Source organism: Syngnathoides biaculeatus, chromosome 13 (assembly GCF_019802595.1).
Source record: "Syngnathoides biaculeatus isolate LvHL_M chromosome 13, ASM1980259v1, whole genome shotgun sequence".
NCBI lineage: Eukaryota > Metazoa > Chordata > Actinopteri > Syngnathiformes > Syngnathidae > Syngnathoides > Syngnathoides biaculeatus.
In genome coordinates, this window is record NC_084652.1 from 6875920 (window position 1) to 6889170 (window position 13251).

The following is a 13251-nucleotide window of genomic DNA, read 5'->3' on the forward strand; positions in this document are numbered from 1 at the left end:
TGTATTTTTCTCTTGTTAAAGTGTCTGCGCTCTTGTGCCCCGTGACATAAAAAGGTCCATGTAATAGACCGCCGGGACGTACTAGAGAGACCCAATTATAGTGAAGTGAATCAAGTAGTCACTGTACCTACTGGATGTTCCTTACGTGTGAGTGTGTACAGTATGTGTAATATCCAGTGCAGAGTGACTTGTGAAAAGGTAAACTCCCAAATATCCGCAATACCCTTTGAACCCACAATAACAAAACCGCGACGCCATACCAATTTTCAGTGTAGCTTTACCCCCTTTCATTGCATCTTAAAGCCTAAGTGTCCCTATAAACATTCTAAAAGAGATATTGTAATGAAAAATACATATAACATTATTCACTTCAATGTCTATACGAAAAAATAAATGCGAGCAGAGAGCGCGTCATCCATGCGCAAAGTTGCAGAAGTGTCATTCTACGATCTCCAAGTGGTCGCCATATTGGCTGCATCCTCCGTCCGTGACGTCACCCAGACGTTCGCCAATGAAAACACGCTGTGGCCCCTACCATGGGACACGCCTCTTCTGACACGGAAGCTCTTTTCGAAAAGGAGAATACCACACAACCGAGTTACCGGGGCAATGTTAAACTATTGTTTCGAGCCATATTCAGATGATATGCGATCACGGCCAAACCTCATCCCCGTCTGATCCACTTTCGCGGCGGAGATGAGCCATCGCGGATGAGCCGGCCAGCGTGGCTTATGACAGAGCCGAGCGGTGCTGCTTTAGGGGGGTGTTCACAGACACCGCAGTACTGAGCAACACAGTCAAGCCGGGGCACTTTATGCGCGCACGCGGCTGAGTTCTTCAGAGCCGCCCCCGTCCGCAAAGCCCGACGCGCAGCCTCCGCGGAAGCAGTGACCGCCGAACGCGGCGCCTCAGCCGGTGTGGCTGATTTTCGGCGCCCTGGTGGCATATAATGGAGCCGAGCCGTGCTGCTTTCAGGGGGATGTTCAAACCCGCCGCAGTACTTCTTGCATTACTGCCTATCTGTTATTTGGAACCTCTCTTCCTCTGCACCCGTGCAATCCATTTTTCACAACGAACCGGGTCTCTTGCAAACTTATGAAGGCTAAATCCATTCTCCCGAGTGTTCAAGCAATGTCCGGCAATGCAAGGAGCCGGCATTTTGGCTAACACGAAGGAAGAACGAGCTACCTTCCCGGAGGTAAAACTAATGGAAACAAACGAGTCCACTTGTGGGCGCCGCTGTCCTCTACGTCACTTCCTGCTTCTTCTCGAAAACAAATCCCTCGAGACGATTTTCATGGCAGGAGTTACAAAAAGCTGTATATACATCAAAATCATGTTTTGTGGTGAAAAAAACACATGGGACCATATTAGCTGACGTTTTTTCATGAATAACATACTAAAATTCATACATTTCATGACAGGAGCCCTTTAAACGTAATTTACATTCCACTCAGTGTGGCTTCTAAATGAACACAGCATCCCGGTAGAGTAAAATGTGCCAACTGGCTAATATTACATTGTTATAACTCAAACAGTGTGTTGCTTTTGATGAACAAATCAATCGGCGAACACACTCTGCTGTTCGCCATTTTGTCTTAAAAGCGTCATTTATGTTTTGTTTTTTTTCCCGAAACAAATGATGATGATGTTCTTTGCAGGAGAGCTGGCAAAAAAAAGTTACTTTCCGGTTTAACGTTTCGTGATCACTACAATGCGGTCCCGCAGCTGACGCTGCTGCGCTGACACCAGCTGTTGTCGAACATCACACGCTTTCCAGGCGTTCCATCTTGTTTTTTTTCCTTGAGGAGAACAAAAAAAAAAAAAACATACACACAAAACATCTCCCTGCCACGCTGGCGTCCATCGGCACTATGAAAGATGTGTTTTGATGACGGCTGCGTGAGAATTTAATGAGGCAAGATGGGAGCCAGCCTGAAGCTACGGTAGCTTTTAAAGGAGGGTGGTGGTGGTGGGGGGGATCCTCCTGCCCGGGTGCCTTTTATGATTTCATTTTATGGGATTGTGATGTCGGAATTTGCGTTCCTTGTGTTGGGAATCGTATTTCACGAGGGCTTGGCATGGGTCTGACCCCGACGTGAACCGTTCCGTGTCGTGGTTAATTATCGACCGATACGGTGTCAGGTAGAAAAGCCGCCTGAGCGTCGCACCTTGGTCGCGTTTTGCAAATGGTCTCGGGTTGAAAAGCAAGCGGGTTGCCAGGGCCCACCTGGAGCAACACACAAAGGGAAACTAGCAGGAGCGTATTGGGGAATAAGAACATTATCCCGTCTAAATAAAATTAGCTTATACTTTAAAATAAAGTGGCAATATTTCAATAAAACCGAGATGGTAAAGAAAACCGTATTCGGATTTGGCCCACCAGTAGTGGGTGAGCAAAAACAAGATTACGAGAGGATAGTCACAGTGTTTTGAGGGAAAAATATTGCGTGTAGGTTTCAGAAATAATATTACAATAAGTTGCAATGTTAGGCCGAAAAAGTCTAAATGTCATGAGAATTTAAAAAAAATAGTACCTCATAATAATATCTCACTTTACTATCATAGTTATAGTTTTATTTGTTTTACATTGTCATATACTGTACAGTGGTGCCTTCAGATGAGAGTTTAATTCCTCAAATCATCTTTTCCCATTTAAATTAATGGTGATACCATTAATTAGTTCCAGCCTCCCAAAAAAAAAAAATGTATTTTTTTGTCAACAAAAATAGCACTCCGGTATTGTACTTTATAAAAACATATTTATGAAATAATTAAATGAATTGAAATTGATTTGCATACCAAATTTAAAACTTTTTTGCCACATTTTTGCTTCAATTCCATGGAGATAGTGCTGTTATTTCTATCTAGTGTGTATGCCTTGTGTGTAATATTTGTCTATGAAAGGTTAAAGAATTGTGTGAACATTGGGTATGGCGTCTATCAACATGTTGCTCCAATGTTTGTGTTTGAATATAAAATCGAATGAAGGGTCATAACGGGGTGATACCGATGCTCCTTGTTCGCCGGTCTATGGTGTTTTGCATTGTTCGTTAGCATGAAACTGAATGGACTAGGCTAGGAGATTGTTTTAAATACACATTGTTTAATTCTTTTTGTTGAACGTAAACGGCAACTGTAAATGGCAATAAATATCTTAAAACCTCTCTTTTCAGGTTTGCTATTGGCAAATTGAATTGCTCTGTGCCACCATACAGGATTATAAATATTTGTTCAGAAGTCAAGGCAAAAAAAAATAGATAAAATTACCCGAAAAGCAGCTCGCATCAAGGCTTCACTGTATAATATTTCACTTTGGATTATTTTAAAAGGAAAAACTCTTTTGAAATATGAACCAATGGAAATCCGCCCAGTGTCTGGAAATCAATTCTGTTTAACCTTAACCCTTCCTTTGTTTCACAGTGAAACGTAATCTAACAGCACAATGTCTTTGTTGGGTAAAACAGCCCCTTAGCATCATACCGCTGCATACCTCGACTCATCTTGGAACGCCTGAAGCAATATGAATCTGATCAAAGGAAAATGAGCTGTTCCTGCTCCTCTTTAACATCCAATTCAAGTCTTACTAGCCGAGACAATTTGATCAAAGATGTGCAAAACAATGGACTCGCTAATAGCGAAGAGGCTTTTCCATCCATTTCCGAACCTTAATGTTTAGTTCTGTACATGGGCATCCTCTCTGGCGTTCCAGTAACAGGTCTCTCAGAGGTCAATTAGCAGTAATGAGGCAAAAATGCGTTTTTCCTTGGAACCTAATTAGATTCCGCCCGGCCCCCGGGCTCTCCGATATCCCGCGTAAAGCGGCTCAGCCGTGCTATGTTCCGGATGCTATGTTCCATTTTATTCTGTAACCGCACTGTCCAAGCGGTATCTGTTTGCCGTTCAAGTTGCTCAGAATGAAGTTATCCTTTAGGGGGAAAATGCCGTAGAACAAAGTCCATCCATTTTCTTTTTTCCCCGCTTATCCTCACAAGGGTCGCGAGGAGCGCTGGAGCCTATCCCAGTGCTCAACGGGCAGGAGCCAGGGTACACTCTAAACTGGTTGCCAGCCAATCACAGGGCACATCGAGACAAACAGCCGCACTCACAATCACACCTAGGGGCAATTTAGAGTGTCCAATTAATGAAAGGTGTCTGGTGTGTTATGTGACAGAAGAGTGTCTGCTAGGATGAAGGGCAAAGTTTACAAAACAGTGGTGAGGCCGGCCATGATGTACGGATTAGAGACGGTGGCACTGAAGAAACAACAGGAAGCTGAACTGGAGGTGGCAGAAATGAAGATGTTGAGGTTCTCGCTCGGAGTGACCAGGTTGGATAGGATTAGAAATGAGCTCATTAGAGGGACAGCCAAAGCTGGATGTTTTGGAGACAAGATTCGAGAGAGCAGACTTCGATGGTTTGGACATGTTCAGAGGCGAGAGAGTGAGTATATTGGTAGAAGGATGCTGAGGATGGAGCTCCCAGGCAAAAGGGCGAGAGGAAGACCAAAGAGAAGGTTTATGGATGTGGTGAGGGAAGACATGAGGGCAGTTGGGGTTCGAGAGGAAGATGCAGGAGATAGGCTAAGATGGCAAAAGATGACACGCTGTGGCGACCCCTAACGGGACAAGCCGAAAGGAAAAGAAGAAGAAGAATTAATGTTGCATGTTTTTGGGGTGTGGGAGGAAACCGGAGTGCCCGGAGAAAACCCACGCAGGCACGGGGAGAACATGCAAACTCCACACAGGCGGAGCCGGGATTGAACCCAGGTCCTCAGAACTGTGAGGCCAATGCTTTACCAGTGCAACCACCATGCCACCCATAATATTCGATAAAAATCTCAAATTTCAAATAGCGGCAATCACACAAGGAAAGAAATTGGAACGCTAGAAGAATAAAGTTGTAATACATCGTGAAATGTAGAGATATACAAAAATAAAGAAAAACTCTCAATATGTTTTAAATTTTAAATATCACAAGAAACAACTTTCTGAGAATAAAGCCATAATATGTGAAATTAAATAATATTACAGGAAAAAAACAGCTTTAATAAAGTATGGAAATTAAAGAAAAAAAAAAAGAATAGTTGTGATTTCACAATACATTACAAGAATAATTTGACAACAAAATGGTCATTATTTGACAAAAAAAAGTAAGAAATTCATGTGATTTAAGTCTATATTTATGCGGGGGCAGGAGGAATCATATCACACGTCAAATAGACAAGTTAAAGGTCTCGGCTCTACGTCTGTTTGGCCGCGGTGAGCCACTTCAGGGAACTTCAGGCCCACATATGCACAAACACCCAATCCCCACCTGCTCCTTTTCCCCGTTGATGACGTCGTAATACAGATTAATGTTAATGATGCATTTTTTGACATGTATGACACGATCAGAGCTTGTGGGCAGTGAATGTGTGTGCGGTTGTCTCAAGGGTGACCGGGAATTAGGGCCAAGCAGGTGTGAATCGGGAGTTATTATTCAGGATTCGCTACTGCGAGGGACCTCTCTCAGCCTTGCTCCATCTGATATGAATAAATGAAGTTTTATGCAAATTGCATCAAGTGAAATATTTCGCACTCCGTTCCTTAAGTGGCCTTTAAGGTCAATTGAGCGATCGCTCGGGCAGATCGTGAGTGGAGGGCCGGCGTCTAGATTTTACAACGCATTCCGATCTTATGGCACGTGACCAAATGGTGGGGGTTCAGAAGAAGGGGGGCGGGGCTCCTTGGTGATCTGACATTTTTTACACTCGGCATCCATCATGAAACACATTCAAGGGACATTTGTATGTAACTCCTACCTTTGCACAGAAGGATGTAGCACTCAGCCATCAAACTTGTCATATTATACCCACACGTGCAGGAATATTTTTTTCCCCCCATCATCACTAATATGTCTAGTACACGTGCTTCAAGTAGTCAGCAGATGAGATTTTTTTTTTTTTTTTTTGTGGCTCTGCTCATGATAGACATGCCAAACAAATGTTGCTGAGTGAATTTGGTTTCAGACGCAACATTTTCAACTTTTATCCATGCATCTCCTTTGCCGCTTATCCTCACGAGGGTTGCGGGGAGTGTTAGAGCCTATCCCAGCCGTCAACGGGCAGGAGGCGGGGTGCACCCTGAACTGGTTGCCAGCTAATCGCAGGGCACATACAGACAAACGGCCGCACTCACAATCACACCTAGGGGCAATTTAGAGTGCCCAATTAATTTTGCATGTTTTTGGGATGTGGGAGGTAACCGGACGTGAGAATGTGCAAACTTCACACAGGCGGGTCTGGGATCGAACCCAGTACCTCAGAACTGTGAGGCCAACGCTTTCCAGCTGAACCACCGTGCCGCCAATTTTAAAACTTTATGGTTGTAAATTTCAACCTAAATTAACCCAAAAATAGCAAATTCAAATCAAAACTGTCTGCTTCCTGTATTTATTTGGACATGGGTCTTTCAGACCTTTTTTGTCAGTATATTCATGAGTGATATGACGACCAAATTTTATGTTACTGAGTAAAACCGTCTTTGTGGGCTTGGTTTTCAAAACATTCCAGGGACTGCAACTAATTGCAAACTGTAAAAACTGTAAGCTACTGTCCCTGCAACCCGACCCCAGATAAGCGGTAGAAAATGGATGTATGGATAATAATGGCGACATCAGACCAAAATGGCTGGATTTTTGTGTCTCTTCGGGCATGGGTTCAAGAGACTTTTTTTACGGATCTATTCTTAATAGACATACTAATCAAATCAATGTTGCTTGGCAAAACTATCTGAGGTTAAATTTTCCCCAAAATGAATGATTGTGGGGCTACTCAAGATTGACGTGCATTCCAAATATGTACTCTATGTGCCGATATTCACCGCTATGTTGTATTTAGTTCTAGATTTTCGCACTTGTCACATTTGAATAAGTTAAAACAAAGATAGTTGTGTTTGCTAATCTGTCTGCCGCATGTGGCAAATACTGTACATACAGTGAAGAAAATAAGTATTTGAACACACTGCTGTATTGAAAGTTCTCCCACTTAGAAATCATGGAGCGGTCTGAAATGTTCATCGTAGGTGCATATCCACTGTGAGAGAGATAATCTAAAAACAAAAATCCAGAAATCACAATGTATGATATTTTAGCAATTTGTGTGATACAGCTGCAAAAAAGTATCAGCTAGAATTCTGACCCCCAAAGACCTGTTAGTCCACCTTTAAAAGTCCACCTCCACTCCTTGTATTATCCTGAATCAGATGCAACTGTGTGAGGTCCTTAGCTGTTTAGTGCACCCCATACAACCAGTAAGTCTCAAACTTGTAACATGGCCAAGACCAAAGTGCTGTCCAAAGATACCAGAGACAATTCGGATGATTCTGTGGCCTTTAGTTTGACCCTGTCCTATTGAGTTTGTTACTTTGCCCCAGAGTCATCCGACCTTGCTGTATGTCTTTTGGATCCCGCCTAGCCTAGCGTTTCTGTGCCTCTGCCATGTCGGACTGCTACACCGTGTTGACCCAGTTTCCGGAATAAACCACATTGAACATTATGCCTCTGCCTCGAAGTCCTGCATTTAGGTCCTCCCCCACACCGTTGGTTCTTGACAGGTAGCCCCGCACCGCTCAGTTTGAAAACCACTAATTGACAGGTGGAATTCGACAGCTGGGGTGATGAAGCGCTGCCTCCACAAGAGAAAATATAATCCATTCACCCTCGCATTTTTAGAGTCAGCGTCAACGCGTAGCCAAGTGCTGGCTCAGCCCGTTGTCGTCATAGTAATGAAAGCTGTATTTGGCAACATCCCTGAAGTAGAGGAGACGTGGAAAGCGGGGATTTATTTGCATGAGACAGGAACACCCCCTCAAAACAGACTAATTCAGCGAGGATCGAAAAAGAATGTATTTTACCGTTGTGGCACGAGGCCTAGTCAGTGGCTTCACAGATCTTTCATTGGGGATCGTCACTCGTTTAGAGGATGAAAGGACCATTTCCATGTTAAGTGGCTGCATCCCCCTTTTCAACCCTTCCTCCAATTCTACCGTCTCCATGATGATTGCGAGCGCACCGGAATGACAAAATTAAGATGGACAGTTCCCTTTTGCTAAGCTGATTAAAATTCATACTGCATAAGTGTATTTTTTGCAGAGGGGTTGGGGGTTTGTTTTGAAGTATCCGCACACACAAAAAAAAAAAAATAATAAAGCAGCTGAAGCAGATTGAGCGGCGCATCTGTGCATAATTTGATTCTTGTCAAATCAACATTGTAGAGGGATGGAAGCGGGGAACATTTTTCAGACACCACAATGGGAACTATATCTGGAATTAAACAGAGAAGGAGATGTTCGTTTGCGGAAAGCATGTTCAATTTAAAAGCCGCAACATTATTCACTTTGAATAACTGATAGAAAGGTTTCTGCTGCTCTACGGTGTCAATCCGATGCCAACAAAAGAACAGTAATATATTGGAACCTTCGAGCTGTCCTAATTTCCCATAAAAACAATGAAAGAGAAATTAGTCAAACCTGTCACCCGTCATAAAACCTCTATACAGTGTTCAGGAGGGGCATCAAACTCATATTTGTCAAACTCATTTGGTTTGCCTAAGTGGGCTGTTAAGAATGCGCAACCATGTACAGCAACTATATAAACTGCTCATCATATTATTACATACAGTATGCACAAAACTGGCATTGAAATACGAAGTCAAGGAAAAAAATTGGGTAATTGGGTTTTTGGGGAACAAAAGAATGCTCGTAATCACTTAAACGTTCCTAAAAGTGAAGACTTTGAAATTTGGGGACTGTCATGGCAGTGGCCTGGCCACTGCCGTGGGCGATGCTTCCTATGAGGGGCGTGGCCAGGCCACTGCCCTGGGCGGGGCCACCTCTGACAGTGCATTTTGGGACACTAATGAACCAACTGCTTAAGTGGTAAATGTGTCATCGGTATTTGCCAGTTCGTTGCGCATGCTTCACAGCATTCTGGGATACTGCGCTACTTACGGACCTTGTTTGATGTTTTTGGACCATGCCTTTCCCCTCACGTTTTTGTGCCTCTGCCTTCCAAGCTTTGCCTCGTACTTTGGGCCTTGTTTCAGGGTTATTGGACTTTGACTTTTTGCCACGCCTATTTGTGCTTCCACCTTTTTGGACTGCTTGGCTGTGTACGACCTCTTCCTGAAATAAAACCATTCTTAAGATTATGCCCTTGCTTCGGAGTCCTGCATTTGGGTCCGCCCCCGTGCTGCTGGCTCATGATAGGGACATGTTTTAGCAAGAAAGATGAAGTTGCCTCACATAATTCATTTTCATGTGCCACATCCATTGATGCGGCAGGCCCCAACTGCCCCATGGATCTTGAGTTTCACACTTTGGTGTACTAGAAATTGTTAAATAGACTTCCCAACTGTGGCACAAGTATAAAGAGATGTTAACCCACCAAAATTACCTTCTCATTTTCCTTTCGGCTTGTCTCATTAGGGGTCGCCACAGCGTGTCATCTTTTTCCATCTAAGCCTATCTCGTGCCTCTTCCTCTCTAACCCCAATTGCCCTCATGTCTTCCCTCACAACATCCATCAACCTTTTCTTTGGGCATCCTCTCAACTCATTTGCCAGGCAGCTCCATCCTCAGCACCTTTCTACCAATATACTCCCTCTTTCGCCTCTGGACATGTCCGAACCATGTAAGTCTGCTTTCCCGAACCTTGTTTGCAAAACATCCAACTTCCTCACTCCCAGCGAGAACCTCAACATCTTCATTTCCGCCACCTCCAGTTCTGCTTCCTGTTGTCTCGAACCTTGTCTCCAAAACCTCCAACTTTGGCTGTCCCTCCAATGAGCACATTTCTAGTCCTATCCAGCCTTTTCACACCAAGAGAGAACCTCAGCATCTTCATTTCTGCCACCTCCAGGTCTGATTCCAGTTGTTTCTTCAGTGCCACCGTCTCTAATCCGTACATCATGGCCGGCCTCATCACTGTTTTGTAAACATTCGCTTCATACAAGCGCAGACTCTTCTGTCACACAGAACACCAGACACCTTCCGCCAGATGTTCCAACCTGCTTGGACCAGTTTCTTCACTTCCTTACCACACTCACCATCGCTCTGGATTGTTGACCCAAAGTATTTGAAGTTGTCCACTCTCGCTATCTCTTTTCCCTGTAGCCTCACTCTTCCCCCTCCACTCCTCTCATTCACGCACATATATTCAATTTTTCTTCAGCTAATCTTCATTTCTCTCCTTTCTAGTGCATGCCTCCATCTTTCTAATTGTTCCTCCACCTTGCTTATCCCTGCTTTCACGATATCATCAGGGAACATCATGGTTAAAGGGGACTCCAGTCTAACCCACCGAAACTACCAAAACTTGAAAAACAGCAAGACGTCAGTCATGATGACGGAGAATCTACACAGATTATTGAATTAGTGCAGTAAGTTAAAATTTACTTGGGCAATTCTGCCATTGGGCTAACGGAATATACGTCATCTTTTCTCTGCCCAAATGTGGTTGAAACAAACACAGATGAAGCCAGGAATGAGTTATAATTCATACAGAGCGGCTCTGGAGGCAAACAATCATGCGCCTCTCAGAGGAGCAGCTGTCAATCACTCCCGTGACTGTTTGATTACACAAACACGAGCAGCGCAATGCAAAGTGATCATTGCATCCGAAGCTGTCGTTTGTTTGTTTTTTGTTCAGAGCCCCCACGGCGCTGCATTAGTAGGAGATCCGACACATATTACAAGTGAACCTGATCATAAATCTGACGGCACGGCGCATCTCATTACAACAACGGCATCATGAGCGAATGCTAACAACTTGAGCACAGAACGCGACGATTGTCAGGAATGCGACATCCCTTTGCTTCAGCTCTCATTACAACGTCAGCATTTCGCACATGACGGGGATGTTGACAGTCTCGGTCTTTGCAACAAGACATCGATAGAGGTATCAAGTCAATCCTTCCCACTGGAAACCATTTTAATAATTGTTAGATGTTCCAGAAAATATTTTGTTTGACATTTAAATGTTTAAGTGGCATATATCTGTACAAATGAGCTAATGACATCATAAATTAAAGTGAAATGGCTGTTAGCCCGACTAGTTACTTCTGGTGGCAGGTGAAATAATCACTGCCTGAGCATAATTCAGTTGTGTTTAACTTTTGCACCCAATACATTTGCATTTACTCTTCAAATCAGTTTGATTTCAAAGTTTCCATAGGAGAAGTTTGTACTTTTCTTTTTCATACAAAAAATGTTCATTAAACTCCATTTGGCTGGCGACCAGTTTAGGTTGTACCGTGCTTCATGCCCGAAGATAGCCGGAATAGGATGTGGCGCGCCCGTGAACCCGTGTCGTATTATTTTATATTATTTTAACTGTGGCAATCAGAAATATATTTTTTATTTTATAAGGGCATTAAGTTGAAGGGAAAAAAACTCTGAAAATGCTTTTCATAATTTTTTTGAAAAAAATGCCACAAGAAAATATGTTTCTTTATTGTAAAAGTATTCATAATAATTTAATGTTTTTATTTGTAACTATTTTAAACTTAATTAAAACTAATTATTTAAAATGTATTTTTTTATTTAGAGAATTATTCTAAATGAATGTGAAAAATGTTTTTATTCATTTAAATTTGTGTCAAATTAATCATAATTCTAGAAACATGAAATATTTTTATTCCCTAATTTTCAAAAATATAGGTGTTTTATTAGCTACATCATCATCTTATGTACATGTTTATTTATTCCATGGTAACACCATTTTAATTTGCATTCTTTTGCATTATCATTTTCAATTAATCTTTTTCCACATTTTTTTTTCTTCTCCACACAGTTTCTTTCATTCATCTTGGGGGAAAAAAATAGACCGAAATGTCATCGGGCAGTGAAACCAAATTGTGACAGGAAAGCACCGATTTTAAAATTTTAATCACTCAGTTTTATAGTGTGTCTGGATAGTCATGAGACAAACATCTATGTTTAAATCCAGTTTCAAATATCGAATATAAAACGTAAGCAGCCTCATTAAGTTTGGAGTGGAGAACCTGCTGAATTTTAATGCCGACAGCGCTGTGCGATGACCTTCAAGCTTCACTTTGGGAAAAAAGGTGCATCATTTTCCCAGCGGCAACAATTGTGCTCCGCCGCTATAAAGAATCAACAGAAAAGCCGACTAACGTTACTAAAAAAAAAAATAATAATAATAAAACCAAAAGTTTTGTCGTCATCTTGTCCCTGTGAAGATATTTCTTTACGATTAGAGTGCCTCGTTATTTTAGTTTTCAGTTAGTCTGTGGCTGCCACGCAGGAGCCATGGTGCCAAAAGCGACCTTTGTAGTGATGCAACGCCCATCTATGAAGCCATTTTATGATGAATGTCGTGGATGATGGGAAAAGGCTCCTTTTTGCTATCCTCCCCTCACATTTTACAAAATCATTTGGCCTTTTTTTTTTCTTGCTTTGACATGCGAGCACAAACTTGAGATACGAGCGGTGAACGGTGGCAGTGCACTGGATTCATTTCAGTTGACGAGAAGCAGAAAATTGTCAAGTCAACAATCAACAATTCTTGAAAAAAAGATGCTTCAAGATGTGTATTGCCATTCACGGTTCAAGTTGCTGTCAAGCTAAACAAAACAAAAATAATTGCCCGATGTGCTTTTAAAAGAAACACACAAAGTTGGCTTCAAATCTGCTAGCTTGGTGCTAACACAATAAGAAATGTCACTATTTGGAATGACATTGCTGTTGGACGCCTTACAACCCTTTAGTCAACTGTCATTTGAAGACAAATGATGGCGCAAGATATGCACACAAAGCATTTGATATTCACAGGCATATAATGTTTGTAAACTTTGAAAAACAACCAATATTAGTGAGGCTTACCTCGCGATTGTGACAGCCTCGTTCATGCATTATCCATGTCTGTCATTTTGTGCTCCCACATGGCCAAGGCGCACACACCAGAAAAAGCAGCACAATGTCCACTGAATTGAAACAAAAAATGTGGCAAAAACTTAATTTTTTTATATTCTGTCATCTTTTGACACAATCGTTTTTATAATTTCTAACTTTTATTCAATGGAATACACGACGTGAACAGTATCTCTGCTAACACTGTGCCGTTTCCTCCCTATGCCTGTAAAACTGAGGGTAGTTTTCATTTTTATTGTGCAGCAATTAACTGTTAAAAGGCTGCATTTGAATGAGAAAGCACATATTTGCTCGCTTGTTTGTTTACACGTGCCTCAGT

General features: G+C 42.3%; 1 protein-coding gene across 7 annotated transcripts in view; it reads right to left on the reverse strand.

The window, feature by feature from the left end:
* Window positions 1-13251, reverse strand: part of LOC133510363 (receptor-type tyrosine-protein phosphatase F-like) — a 419886-nt gene that overhangs the window by 387501 nt on the left and 19134 nt on the right. For 5 of the 7 annotated variants that reach the window (XM_061838176.1, XM_061838175.1, XM_061838183.1 and 2 more), the window contains one exon: window positions 12885-12985. The exons of the other annotated variants lie outside the window; for them this stretch is intronic. The gene's annotated coding sequence lies outside the window, so the exon portion shown is untranslated. The remainder of the gene's footprint in view (window positions 1-12884; window positions 12986-13251) is intronic. 7 annotated transcript variants of the gene reach the window in all.